The sequence below is a fragment of the Geotrypetes seraphini genome, chromosome 10 (assembly GCF_902459505.1).
Source record: "Geotrypetes seraphini chromosome 10, aGeoSer1.1, whole genome shotgun sequence".
NCBI classification, from domain to species: Eukaryota; Metazoa; Chordata; class Amphibia; order Gymnophiona; family Dermophiidae; genus Geotrypetes; species Geotrypetes seraphini.
In genome coordinates this window covers 46,540,700-46,555,945 of record NC_047093.1, presented here as the reverse complement: position 1 = coordinate 46,555,945, position 15,246 = coordinate 46,540,700, and the positions used below count along the sequence as shown (strand labels likewise).

Genomic DNA, 15,246 nt, shown 5'->3' with positions numbered 1-15,246 from the left:
AAATGTTCACCGGTGCAGGCAGCATCTTCAATCTCCTGCTCGCTCTGGCCTCGGCTCCCTTCTGATGAATAGGCGATAGCCTAAGGAGCCCAGTTCTAGAGATTTGTGGGGGCTGTAAAAGCTGAAAACCCCCAAGCCTCAGCTGTGGTGTGCCTAGAAGCATTAGAAAGGACATTTTGCACTGCAGAAAATGAGCCTGACCTGTATTTTTGATTTAGAAGCACATGTCAAAAAGAGGGAGGAAAGCCAGTGGCGTTGTAAAGGAGGTGGGGGGGGGGGCGGTCTGTCCAATCACCTTCTTGGTGAGGGCGAAGGCACCCGTCCTTATCTCTGCTTTCCCCCCCCCTCCCGGCTCTTTCCCCACTCTCTCACTGTCATGTGTGCGTCCTGCTTCTCTTCCCCCGTACCTCTGTAAAATTCCTGGCGCAAACAGCAACCCCCAATCTACTGTCGCACTAGTGTTGGCTTTTCCTCTGACATCACTTCCTAGATTCATGTCTAGGAAGTGACGTCAGAGGAAGAGCCAATGTTGGCACGACAGCAGCTTGGGGGTTGCTGCTCATGCCAGGAACATTACAAAGGTACAGGGGAAGGGGGGCGGTTCACGCATAGCAGGGGGGGGGAAGGAGCTTGGGGTGGTGGGGGTGGAGAAGAGGGCGGGAGAGGGTGGGTGCCTCCGACCTGGGCACCTCTCACCCTCGCTACGCCACTGAGAAAAGTTTTCAGATTATCTCTGGAGGCTAGAAGCTCTGCTTAGGATAGTGGTCAGAAAAGATGGCCAAGAACCCTCAAGAAAAACCACTGCCATGATAGAACTAGTAAGAGCTGCTCCCCATGCTGATAGAATGATCATGCACCTGAGGGTCCTGGGCTTTTACAGCTTCTCAAAGAGGTCAGAGATAAAGAGAGCAAAGAAAATCCCTGAACCACCTGTCAGGTCTTTTGCCCAGATGAATGAAGTGGCTGGCTTAACAGTCTATCAGGCATTCACAAAAAAAAGAAATAGCCTCCTTGAGGATACAGGACAGTGCTATGCCTATTCCATAGATTGAGAGAGAAGTAGTGGATACTGTGGTGACTATGGACCGAGAGAAAAATTAGCAAACCTTAGTGGCTAAGCTGTGCCAGAAAGTTGCAGCCCTGAAGGAGGTGCAATTGAGCAAATGAGAACTCTGGAAATTATAAGTACAAGGAGACAAACATCTCTCAAAACACACTATCTGAGGCATTTACCTCTATACCCTGTAGCCAAATAAGGCCTCAGAGAAAGCAGCTACCCATAGCGAGGTTATTTGATAAAAGAAGTTGAATTTCCAGAGAAATTCACAGGGGTTCAAGAAACCGTACCCCTGATGGCACAAGTGTGTCCAGAAATATAGATCATTTTCATAGATTACTTAAAACCCAACTGATTCCGCAAACGTTCATTATTTGAACACTTTGATAAATCATAAGGGTCAGCATTAGGTTTATAAAGAGTATGGAATACCTGTCATGTATATGGAGATTGGTTTATGCTGTAACTTGCCTAGGTTTTAGGTGAGAAATAAGTTTTAAAATCCTATATAATAAAACCTTGCCCGTGCTTGCGCTTTTAAAACAGCGTGAACCCTGCCGCTGTGAGTTGTGATCCGTGGCTGTATTCTATTTTAGAACGCGGCAGCAGGGATCACTCTGGCCACTCCCCTCCTCCCGCCCTCACTCACCAACCGCTGGAGGAAGCGCAGGCAAGCTCTCTCCCTGCTCACGTCCTCGGCAGGGAACACACTGGAGCTTCCCTCCTCCCGCCCTCACTCACCAACCGCTGCCGCCGCTGATCCTCCAGAGGAGGGCGACGAAAATGATAGGAGGCTTGCGCCAGAAGACGTATGAGGAGAGACTGGAAGCCCTGAATATGTATACCCTAGAGGAAAGGAGAGACAGGGGAGATATGATTCAGACGTTCAAATACTTAAAGGGTATTAACGTAGAACAAAATCTTTTCCAGAGAAAGGAAAATGGTAAAACCAGAGGACATAATTTGAGGTTGAGGGGTGGTAGATTCAGGGGCAATGTTAGGAAATTCTACTTTACGGAGAGGGTAGTGGATGCCTGGAATGCGCTCCCAAGAGAGGTGGTGGAGAGTAAAACTGTGACTGAGTTCAAAGAAGCGTGGGATGAACACAGAAGATTTAGAATCAGAAAATAATATTAAATATTGAACTAAGGCCAGTTACTGGGCAGACTTGCACGGTCTGTGTCTGTGTATGGCCGTTTGGTGGAGGATGGGCAGGGAAGGGCTTCAATGGCTGGGAGGGTGTAGATGGGCTGGAGTAAGTCTTAACAGAGATTTCGGCAGGTGGAACCCAAGCATAGTACCGGGTAAAGCTTTGGATTCTTGCCCAGAAATAGCTAAGAAGAAAAAAAAAAAAAAAAAAAATTTTTTTAAATTGAATCAGGTTGGGCAGACTGGATGGACCATTCGGGTCTTTATCTGCCGTCATCTACTATGTTACTATGTTACTCCTCTTCAAAGCAGCCTGTGATCGTGGCCGGCTTTAGCGAACCACACAGGACGCTCTCCAACTTCAATAGCACGTTCCCTCTGATGCACGGGATCGCGTCAGAGGGAACGTGCTACCGAGTTGGAGAGCAGCCTGCGAGGTTCGCTAACGCCAGCCACGATCGCAGGATGCTTTGAAGAGGAGCTGGCCATAAGACGCCGGGATGGAGGGAGGGTAAGAACGGGAACAATACAGGGGAAGAGGGAAAGGGGGCTGCTTTTGGGGGGAGGGGTATTCTGGGGACTGACAGCTTTGCTCTAGGGGGAAGACAGAAGGGGTCATGGAGAGATAGGGGAGGGAAAGGGGGCTGCTTTGGGGGGAGAGGTGTGCTGGGGACAGACAGCTTTGCTCTGGGGTGGAAGACAGAAGGGGTCATGGAGAGACAGTTAGGGAGAGGGAAAGGGGGCTGCTTTGGGGGGAGGTGTGTGCTGGGGGGCAGACAGCTTTACTCTGGGGGGAATACAGAAGGGGGACCATGGAGAGACAGTCAGGGAGAGGGAAAGGGGGTTGCTTTGGGGGGAGGGGGTGCTGGGGGCAGACAGCTTTGCTCAGTGGGGGGGGGGGGGGGGGAAAGACAGAAGGACACAGACAGCGGCCAAGAAGAGAGAGAGAAAGAAACACAGACAGACAGACACATCTATTCTAGCACCCGTTAATGTAACGGGCTTAAAGACTAGTAAATAAATGATTGCCATTATAGAATACCAGCATAAGTCCACATTTACGCACTTAACTTTAGGTGTGAGCACTTACGCCGGCTCAATGACTGGTGTAAATGCTCATGCCTAACTATAAAGCAGTTTGATGCATCATTGCTAGTATCTTATACCAAGGTGCTAGGTACACCCATGACCCACCCATGCTCCCCTCCCCCAAATTCACACATTTTGCATGTGCAATTTAAATAATACTGGCTAATGGCAGTTATGTTAATTAGTGCCAATTATGATCAATTATAGCCCATAATTGGTCATTAATGCCAATTAGCAGCTAATTGCTCTATTAAGTTACCCGTACAACTCATACCATTCTATAACTTACATGCATAACTTTGGGCTAGATTCACTAACTTTCGATCCATGTCCGATCCGTGTCTGTTTGAATGCAGGCCGACGAATTCGCCAAAGGCCTGCATGCAAATGGGGACGATCATTGGCACGCACCCGTCGACCACTCTGACCACTAGAGAGCGATCCTCGAACATGCGCAGACCATCTTCCTTGCCTGTAGATGGTCTGTGCATGCTCTCAAAAGGAAACTTTTTTTTTTTTTTTGCAAGCCCGTGGTTTTAGCCCGCTTTAAGCCTGTGGGTTAAAACCACGGGCTTGCACTGCGGGGAAGGGCAGGAGAGTCGGGGCAGCAGGAGAGATTCGGGGTGTGACCAGGAGATTAGGGCTGAGAGCAGGAGATCGGAGCAGGCAGCAAATTGGGTCCGAGAGCAGAGAAGCAGGGCAGAGAGCAGGGTGGCAGAAGGCAGGGCAGTTGGAAAGGACCTCAGCGACTGGTCCTCAGCAGTTGCTTATTTTGGATCGGTCAGCCCAATCGGTGTCCCTCTTTTTTTTTTTTTACTGAATCGCGTCCCTGCCTACTTTGCATGCCGTTTCCCCTCATTTGCATGCACGGATCGGAATCGGATCGGTACACAGGTTAGTGAATTGGGTCAGAGGGAAATCCGGTCACAAAGGGGTCGCAAACCGATCGGTACACGATCAGTTTGCTTAGTGAATCTAGCCCTTTGTATGTTCAGCAAAAAGCTGGGTGTACAACTTTCTAGAATTAAAGTGTTTATGTGTATAAATTGTATGTTTGAAATGTGTTAATTATTCCTGTTTCATTTATTGTTGTCAAGGTTTTCTTTTAAATCTTCTCCGACTTATGGTTTTGCTTTGTTTTCTTGAATTCCACTTTTCCATTTTTTAGGGTTTCTCTTACGCAATGGCAGTGCTTCTCTGTAAGTTATTACCTCTCAGGATGAACAGATCTCGATAAAATAAGCAATGAAATTTCTTTTTTTCTTTTTTTTGTAAATCTTTATTGACATTTCAAACTTTATAATGTATACAATTGAAGAATCAGAAAAAACTGTATGAAATTTCTAATATCTTCAATTTTGGAATTACCTACAAACATACTTTTGTTGCCAGGCTGGCTTAGCCGAGGCAAAATCTATTGTAGCTGAACAGATAATTCATCAGCAAATTTCTACTGGTTTATCAAGATAAAAGTTTCAGTGTGTGACATATTGTGATAGAACACAGCAAAATGATGTTACTTTGTGATGCATTCTGATATAGCACAGGGTATCACTTTGGCATCTTTCAACTAACCCATGTTGCTGATGTAAATACATGCCTTTAACTTTGATATACAGTCCTTTCCCAGAGCTAAACTAGACTAAACTATGTGTTGGACTGAGAAAAAAAATATTTTTGCACTATTTTGGAGACTGGCTGGGGCTGTTGAATACAGGAATGTCACCAACCTTTTCCCTGCTATTGTTCTGTAGCCAAGGCTCTAAGCATATCAGATATGTGTCCTTTATTAAAACTTGAGAGGGGGATCCTCTCATGCCTCTCTTGAATGTCGACCTGCAGCTGTTTTTCATGCCCTCTGCCACTTAAGAAATGCTCAAGAGCTATGGCTTCTGCCAATGATACAGCCTAGGGATGGGTAGTTATTTCGAACCAATGTCGTTCACTGATAAGGGACGTAGTATATCTAATCTAATCTAATCTAATCCTTAGGTTTGTATACTGCATCATCTCCACGTTCGTAGAGCTCGACGCGGTTTACAGTAGGAGAAATAGGAAGGAACTACAACAGAGGGTTAGAGGTAGAAGTGTGAAGAAAATTTAGAGGACTTGGGATGCCAAGATATAAGAGTTTCCTTGATTCCTAAATTGGAGGGAGACTTACATTTTTTGAGAAAAGCCAGGTATATGTGCCTAGGCAGGGGTGTCAAAGTCCCTCCTCGAGGGCCACAATCCAGTCGGGTTTTCAGGATTTCCCCAATGAATACGCATGAGATCTATTAGCATACAATGAAAGCAGTGCATGCCCAAGGCCAGATCTTCACAATCCTCCTGCGTCTTCACTACTCTGAATAACTTAGTATTGTCTGAAAATTTAATTACCTCACTTGTTGTGCCAGTTTCCAGATCATTTAAAAATATGTTGAAGAGCATGGGCCCAAGCACTGAACCCTGTGGCACTCCACTGGTGACGCTTTTCCAGTCCAAGAATTGTCCATTTACTCCCACTCTCTGTTTCGTATCCGCCAGCCAGTTTTTAATCCACTTGAGTATTTCACCCTCGATTCCATGGCTCGCAATTTTTCGAAGTAGTTTTTCATGCGGAACCTTGTCAAACGCCTTCTGAAAATTCAGATATACAATGTCGACTGGGTCGCCTTTATCTATCTGTCTGTTTACTCCCTCAAAGAAGTACAGCAAGTTCATCAAGCAAGATCTTCCTTTGCTGAAGCCGTGCTGGCTGGTCCTCATCAGATTGTGTCTGTCAAGGTGTTCAAATATGCGGTCCTTTATCAGTGCCTTTACCATGTTTCCCAGTACTGAGGTCAGACTCACCGGTCTGTAGTTTCCCGAATCAGCCCTCGAACGTTTCTTGAAAATCGGCAGAGCATTCGCCACCTTCCAGTCTTCTGGAATCCTTCCTGATTTGATCGACATATTGGCTATTAGTTGAAGCAGTTCAGCTATAGCCCCTTTAAGTTCCTTGATTACCCTCGGATGATGCCATCTGGTCCCGTTGATTTATCATTTTTAAGCCTAACAATCTGCCTGCATACCTCTTCTAGACTGACTGTCAACCCTGTCAGTTTCCCATCTTCATTTCTCACGTATAGCCTGTCAGCTTCCGGTATGATGTGTATATCATCTTCGGTAAACACAGACGGAAAAAAATGTGTTCAGTTTTTTGGCGATGGCTTTGTCTTCCTTTAGCACTCCCTTTATTCCATGGTCATCCAACTGCTTCCTTCATTTCCCCTTAATATATCAAAAGAACGGCTTGAAGTTTTTTACCTCCTTGGCTATTTTTTCCTCATAGTCTCTTTTGGCCCCTCTTACCGCCTTATGGCACCTGCTTTGATGCTGTTTTTGCTTTATCCAGTTTTCGTCCGTTTTCGACCTTTTCCATTCTTTAAATGAAGTCTTCTTGTCTCTGATCGCTTTCTTCACCGCTGCAGTGAGCCACACCGGTTCCTTGTTCTTTTTCCTCTTGGATCCCTTGTCGATAGAGTCGATAGAACTTGTGCATGACAGAAAATGAGCGTGCAGCTTCTAGAATAGCAACTAAGATCAGCTGCATGAGCAACTGCTTATTGGTGCCAATTAATGCCAATTAACACCAATTTAAGCCAATAATTTTCCATTAACTCCAATTAGCAACCAGTTATTAAATTAAGTTGCATGCACAACTGATCTTAATCTATAAATTGGTCACCCAGCTTTGCATACAAAGTATTAAGTTGGGCACCCAAGTTTATAGAATTAGAGGATTAGTGTGCACTTTTCCTCTTAGTATGCATATGTGCAAATGCATGCTAGTTTGAATGTGCACTATAGGGTAAATTCAAGAAAGGACATCTAAATTAAGGCATCCCGATAGAACACACTAAGGGCTCCTTTTACTAAGGTGCGCTAGCGTTTTTAGCACACACACAAAATTACCGCGTGGTACGCTTCTAGAATAACGCCAGCTCAATGCTGGCATTAAGGCCTAGCGCGTGCGGCAATTTAGTGCACACTATTCCACATGTTAAGGCCCTAACACACCTTTGTAAAAGGATCCCTAAATGTGAATTCTATTATGGCAATTACATATGTAATTAATCACAATTACACACAATTACATGTGTAATTGCCATTACAGACTACAAGCTTAACGGCCAGTGTAAATGCAGGTGCCTAACTGATGTCAGACTATTATAATTGCAAACGACCAAGTGCGCAGCCTAGGAATACTCCGTGATTGGAACCTGTCGCTTTCCAACCAGATCTCTCAGGTGGTATCTTCTTCATTTTACTACCTGTGACAACTCTGAAAAATAAGGAACCTCTTTTCAGAGTCTGATCTCGCCCAACTACTCTATGCCTACCATGCGCTATTCAATGGTCTCACAGTGAAGAATGTACGACATCTCCAGCATGTTCAAAATGCAGCCATCAGGCTTCTAAAAAAGTCTCCGTGCCCGCAACCCTGTATCCCAGGCTCACTGGCTGCCCATGGCCAAACATTGTGTCTTTAAGGGCCTGATGCTAGTGTTCAAATCCTTGCACGACATGGCGCCGGGACACATAACAGCTAAGCTTCCTCCATATGTGCCAAACCGGTCCTCTGCTCCCAGGATGAAATACGCCTTAAAACGTGATCTAGATTTTTCTGTGATATATTGCACATGTTTTGTAACTTGTTGGTTTGTTTGCTTTTCTCTGCTCAATACAGATATAGTTAAAAAAATAAAATAAAGGGGGGGAGGGATCCACACTTAATTTAGGTATGAAGATTTGCACCACACCTAAGGTTAGATGTGGCTCCCGGTGCTAAGCACTATTCTATAAATGGTGCAAATCTTTGAGAGCTGTTTATAGAATAATTCTCAGCACCAATTTATTTAGGTGCCATATATAGAATCTAATCTGAAGTATAAGTTTGAGCATGCAGATTTATAGAATGTACCCTATGTGCAAATAGTGCACATTCTTTAACTATATTTATTTCAAACCAAAAAAAGCTGAAGATGAAAAAATATATATTTCTGGGTGCCCATATCTAAGGTAGAACAATTTTTTATTGATTTTTGAAATACAGCACAAATTCACACACCGGGCAAAGCCCCAAACCAGAACAAAGTCCGTACATCTTAGAGCAATAACCAAGAATAAACTGCATGCAACCCCACCCCACCCTCCACCCCCTCCCAGACCAGGGCGAATCCACCGTGTTAAACAATAGACTAAATAACAGCTATTGATAGGACCACAGCCCCACAAAAAAACAGAAAACATAGTGAGGCACTGTTGCCGCCAAACCAGTAGGAAAAGGGAAACCAATAGCTCAAAAACCCATAGAACATCCCCCTACCCCCAACCCCTTCCAAAACAGCTCATAACAGGAAACTCGGAGAACTTCAGACTCTGGCAGTCCTCCGTAGTAGTGTGCCCGTTGTCCCAAAAGCGGGAAGACGAGCAAACCCCATCCCTAATAGAGCAGAAGAAAGCAGCAACAACAACAACAAAAAAACCCAACTCTTGCGCGCCAACGTCGACCCCCCCACCCCCACCCCGGCAACCGCAGCCTTAGGATAGTGAGTTCAGGATCTCACTGCGTGCCCTAGGGGCCAAGGACTGAATGTAGGGATCCCAGATCTGGAGGAAATGTCGCTTGCGCTTATAACTGGCTATAGCTTCTCTCCGCTCCAAAAGCAACAGTGAATGAAGTCTATTTCTCTAGGCCCAATAGGAGGGAGCCGCCGCAGTGGTCCACACCGACGGGATTATCTTTTTACCCAAAACTCCCATATCTAATATTACCCTGATACCTTTGATTCTGAATACCTGCTATATAACAGGGTTCACGAAACGACAGTACTATCAGCAACAACATGCTCTGAGAAGCTGGAAAGAGAATTGTATTTCTGTAAGTGGAGGTCTGAACAGGCCATGTCGGGGTCAGCACTCTGCCTGTCTGCTCCTCAGGAGGATAAGGAGCACTCGTTGTTCCAACCGATTGTACCAGCACCGCAGCTGAGTTCCTACTGGGCTGAAGCTCACAGCATGTTTCTGCCTTTGACAAGCTGCAGAACGCGTCAAAATAATTTACATACCATCTCTGACATAGCTGCTGCGGTTTAGTGGAAGATGTCCACGGTGCAGAGTTTGCTACCATCCTCTTTTCCGGCACATACAGCATTAGCACCACTACAAGAAAACAAATATAAGGTCATGGTAACAGAGCAGAATTTGCATACCACAGCACGTCTGTAAATCCTCTGGTTGTTCACTACACAGGAATGCTTTCCCCTCCCATGCATGATGCGATGCTGCACCGAAGGCCGCTCATGGTTGTATACAATGGCAGAACACTTTTTCCTGTTGCAATACCTGTCAGCCATTTTGGTAACTGCACCCTGAGGTTGTGGGTTCAAATCTCTCTCTGCTCCTTGTGACCCTGGGCAAGTCACTTAATCTACTCATAGCCCCAGGTACACTAGATAGAGTTTGAGCCTGCCGGGACAGATAGGGAAATATGATAAAGTACCTGAATGTAAACCACTTAGGATATGTGGTATATAAATTTAAAAATAATAATAAATTAACATGAGTACCACTTCGAGACACAGTGTTATTTCACCACAAGTTGGGCTTTTTTTTTTAAACACAGATCCCTATGTAGTGAGACATCAAGTTTCAAGTTTTATTAAGAATTTGATCTAGCACTAAAGGCAATTATTAAAAACAGGATAGGTAGTCAAATAAAATTTCTTAATGCTAGCCCATGTTTAGAACTTTCCCTCTAAAGTTTGGAGGGTAGAATGTTGATTATGCATGTTAGGATTGGAGCATCAATGATGTCTGTGGCTGGTGTAGAACTATGGAATGCCCTGCCTGGTACTCTATGATTCTGTTTTGGGAGGATAAATTTTAAGAAAATGCTGAAAAAGCAATTATTTACTAATGCTTTTCTATGCTAATGCGTATTCTGACAGTATTGTATGATTTAAAGCTTGTTTGCTTTTCTGAACTGTTCGAATTTGATTTGTTTCACCTGTACACGTTAATTGGTTTTGGCATCTACCATGGAATGGATCCTTGACCTAATGCTTTTTTGCTTCCTTAATTGTTGAAATCTGATTTCACTTGGCATATTGACATCTTATATGGGGGGGGATGTTAATGGTGTTGTCTAGTTATGTCTATGTTATATGTGGAAATCGCAGGGAACGTAAGATATGTAAACCACATAGTTGTATGCGGTATATAAATATTTTTTAAATAAATTCCAGCACTGACCATATTATCTGCACATTTGATTTCCAATTTGCTTGCATTAATCCTTAGGCATCATACTGGGGTCTACCATGTAACCAATAGATGCTAAGGGGCTCATAATCGAAAGAGAAAAACGCCCATAAACCAGCCTAAGTTGGCACTTGGATGATCATCAGTCAAAAACGTCCAAGTGCCGATAATAAAACAGGGTTTTGGACGTATTTCTAAATGACCTAGGCCTTCATAGTGCCGCTGAACGACCATAGCTAAATGGGGCGTGTCAGGAGGAGTGTCGAGGGTGGGAGTTGGGCAGGACGTAGATCGACGGAACTTGGACTTTGTGACTTAGACCATTTAAAACATGGTCTAAGTCACAAAACCCACCTAAAGTGGCCAGATAAGTACTGCAAACACATAATACAGACCCCCATACACTACCCCAGAGATCACTGACCCCCCCACCCCCATAAAAATATTAATCACAACTTGAAATTTGTGCCGCCAGAACATCATCACCCGGCAGCCTGGCATAGGAAAGCCTAGTCGTGCTGCACAGAGGCATCTTAAGCTGTCTTGGGGGTAGGTTAGAGACCCATGGAGAGGAGGACTCATGCCCATAAGCCCCTGTAATCACTGCATTGATATTGAAACATATGCACTCCCCTATACACCCCCAAAACCCTTTTCTACTGGCATATAAGTGGCTCCTGCAGCCATAAGGGCTATTGGGGTAGTAGATAAGTGGGTCTAGGGGATTCTGGAGGTGGTTTGGGGGGCTCACCATGAGCTATAAGGGAGCTATAATGAGATGACGACATGGCACCCTCTTTGTGAGGTTCACAGCAGTGCCCTGTAAGGTATCCCACTATTTAGGTGCCATGTCTGTGTGTTCATTCCATCACTTTTAATTTTTTAACAGAAATGCAGGCTCTATACCACCCTAAAACACAGGATTTTTAAACAGAAATGCAGGCTCTATACCACCCTAAAACACAGGATTTTAAACAGAAATCCTTCCTGTGTTTTTAGGGTGGTATAGAGCCTGCATTTCTGTTATAAATCCTGTGTTTTAGGGTGGTATAGAGCCTGTATTTCTGACTTACTAGTTTTCAACCACTGTGTCTGCTGATTAGGTATAGAAGGGAGGGGCTCTGATTTACTATTAAGGTTAACTGCATTATCTTTGGAACAGGGCTGTGAACAAGTCTGCCCTGTGAACTTCTAAAAGCTAAGTTACTCAGCATTTCATATTCTGCTCTTTTCACTGTTTCTCAGGATTATATCTGCTTAATTTCTCCTCCTCCCTGTTTCTTACTTTAAAAAAAACACAAAAAATAAACCCTTCTCTTTCCTTTGTTAAATCTTATTTCCTCTTCCTCTTCCTCTTCATAGGACTAAGAGCAAGACTTGTAGTCCCACCCACCCCAGGGACCACTGTTCATATATAGAGACCCAAATAATCAGGACTACTCAAATCAAGTCACTTCCCAATCAATCAAGATGACCTTTATTCTATGCAATCACTGTGGTGCTTTAATTCCAAGACACACTATTTGGAGGCTTAAGGCTTGCCCCATCTGTCTTCAACTTGCTAGTATTAAGGAGGAGCTCTACAAACTTAAACAGGAATTGAATACAATTAAAGCAGCCTCCATCACTCCACAAAATCATACCAACTTACCACCTCTACTCAAAGAATAAAACAGCCCAGGAATAAATGGGTCACAGTAGGCTCAGGAAAACTGCGACATGTAACACAGAAACATCCACCTTCACAAATATTACCACTACAAAATTCCTTCGCTCCACAAGTGCACTGCGAAACTCAAGAAAACAGAAGGGAGGTGGGACTGGAACCAATGAAGGTAACTCAAGAGAACAAGCGCATCCTAAGCACAAATAAAAAAGCCAAAAACAGAAAACTATTACTGTTGGGGGATTCCATCATCAGAGGCATTAACCTTGGAACACACGGCGAGGAGACCAAAATTAGTGAAATGTCTTCCAGGATCCTCAGCTACCAGGAGTTCCAGGCAAATACAGACAATAATCAAGGAAGAAACAAGGGTTTTTAATATTGATGTTGTTATCCATCTGGGAACAAATGACCTGGCCAACAACTCCACACTTGCAGCACAGAAAGCTTTTCGAGAGCATGGTGAGGGCTTGAAACCTTTTGTAAAGACTTTAGCTTTTTCTAAAATTTTGCCTGTATATGGAAAGGGAGAGCAAAGAGTGAAAAACACAGAGGACTTTAATAGATGGCTCAAAGCCTGGTGTCATCAAGAAGGCTTCAGGTACATAGGAGGATGGGGAAATACATGGAAGGACAAGAAGCTATACTGCACTGACGGGCTACATATTACTACAGCAGGAAAAAGAAATCTTGCAGAGAAATTTAGACAATATTTTTCTAGGCATTTAAACTAGAAGGTGGGGGTGGTGTATGTATTAAGGACAATTATAGAGACCACCCCTGGCAAAAGAAAAGATGTGATAGCAGTAAAGACTGCAACATAAACAATATCAGCAACTCATTTCTTAGTATTGCAACGGAAAGTGAAACAAACCAAAAATCCATATGAAAAAGGAGATTATCGCTGAAAAATAGCTGGAAAGCGATGACCACAAATGCTCGCAGTCTAAGCAACAAAGTTCATGATCTGCAAGCCCTGATGTTAGAGGCAGATCTAGATATTGTCGCTATCACAGAGACATGGTTCAGTGAATCCCATGGATGGGATGCAAACATACCGGGATATAATCTTTTTAGGAAGGACAGAGATGGTCAAAAAGGTGGAGGAGTAGCTCTCTACGTAAAGATCAATATCCAAGCAACCGAAATGTAAGGGACCCGGGGAGAGGAAGAAGCAATATGGATTGCTCTGAAAAGAGAAGATGGAACTTCTATCTACGCGGGTATAGTCTACAGACCGCCGACTCAATCACAGCAAATTGATAAGGATCTGATTGTGGATATCCAAAAGTTTGGAAAGAAAGAGGAGGTTCTGCTGTTGGGAGATTTCAACCTGCCGGATGCGGACTGGAATGTTCCGTCTGCAGAATCAGAAAGAAGTAGGGAGATTGTGGATGCCTTTCAAGAGGCTCTACTCAGACAAATGGTGACAGAACCCACAAGGGAAAAAGCGATATTGGATCTGGTCCTTACAAATGGAGATAGTATCTCTAATGTTTGAGTGGGTGCTCACCTGGGAAGTAGCGATCATCAAACGGTTTGGTTTGATATTACGACTAAAGTGGAGAGCGGCCGCATGTTACTTAAATCCTAGATTTCAAACGTATGGACTTTAATGCAATGGGAGAGTACCTGAAGAAAGAGCTGTTAAGATGGGAGGACATAAGAGAAGTGGAAAAACAGTGGTCTAAGCTGAAAGGAGCAATAAAAATGGCTACGGACCTTTATAGGAAGAAAATCAATAAAAAACAAGAGAAAAAGGAAGCCGATATGGTTCTCCAAACTAGTAGCGGAGAAAATAAAGGTGGAAGAGTTGGCGTTCGTGAAATATAAAAAAAACCAAGAAGAGGAATGCAGAAAGGACTACAGGGTGAAACTGAAAGAAGCCAAGAGAGAGATACGTCTGGCGAAAGCACAGGCGGAACAAATGGCTAAAAATGTAAAAAAGGGAGACAAAAATTTTTTCAGATGTACTAGTGAAAGGAGGAAGATGAAAAATGGAATTGCTAAAATAAAAGATGCTGGGAACCGATATGTGGAGAGTGATGAGGAAAAAGCAAATGTGCTAAACAAATACTTCTGTTCTGTGTTCACAGAAGAAAATCCTGGAGAAGGACCGAGATTGACAAAATTACACGAGAAAATGGAGTAGATTTTGCGCCGTTCACGGAGGAGAGTGTTTATGAGCAACTTGAAAAACTGAAGGTGGACAAAGCGATGTGACCAGATAGGATCCATCCCAGGATACTAAGGGAGCTCAGAGAGGTTCTGGTGAGTCCTGTTAAAGACTTGTTCAACAAATCTCTGGAGACGGGAGTGATTCCTGGGGATTGGAGGAGAGCGGATGTGGTCCCTATTCATAAAAGTGGTCAAGGGATGAAGCAGGAAACTACAGGCCGATGAGCCTTACTTCAGTTGTTGTAAAAATAATGGAAGTGTTGCTGAAAGAAAGGATAGTGTACTTCCTTGAATCTAATGGGTTACAGGATCCGAGGCAACATGGCTTTACAAAAGGTAAATTGTGTCAAACGAACCTGATTGAATTTTTTGATTGGGTTACCAGAGAGTTGGATCGAGGACATATGCTAGATGTAATTTACTTAGATTTCAGCAAAGCCTTTGATACAGTTCTTCATAGGAGGCTGTTGAACAAACTTGAAGGGCTGAAGTTAGGACCCAAAGTGGTGAACTGGGTTAAAAACTGGCTGTCGGACAGACGCCAGAGAGTAGTGGTTAATGGAAGTCACTCGGAGGAAGGAAAGGTGAGTAGTGGAGTCCCTCAGGGTTCGGTGCTGGGGCCAATCCTGTTCAATATGTTTGTGAGTGACATTGCTGAAGGGTTAGAAGGAAAAGTGTGCCTCTTTGCAGGTGATACCAAGATTTGTAACAGAGTAGACACCAAAGAGGGAATGGAAAATATGAAAAAGGATCTGCAAAAGTTAGAGGAATGGTCTAATGCCTGGCAACTAAATTTAATGCAAAGAAATGCAGAGTA

The 15,246-nt window shown here is 43.9% G+C and overlaps 1 protein-coding gene across 7 annotated transcripts in view; it reads right to left on the bottom strand.

Moving 5' to 3' along the window:
• LOC117368064 (c-Myc-binding protein-like) overlaps positions 1–9,549 on the bottom strand; it is a 41,457-nt gene extending 31,908 nt beyond the window's left edge. For 4 of the 7 annotated variants that reach the window (XM_033961338.1, XM_033961339.1, XM_033961341.1 and 1 more), the window contains exon 1: positions 9,391–9,512. The gene's annotated coding sequence lies outside the window, so the exon portion shown is untranslated. Of the gene's footprint in view, positions 1–9,390; positions 9,513–9,534 lie in introns of those variants that run through there. The other 3 variants (XM_033961340.1, XM_033961343.1, XM_033961344.1) reach the window with 3 other exon arrangements.
• Positions 9,550–15,246: the final 5,697 nt, after the last annotated feature.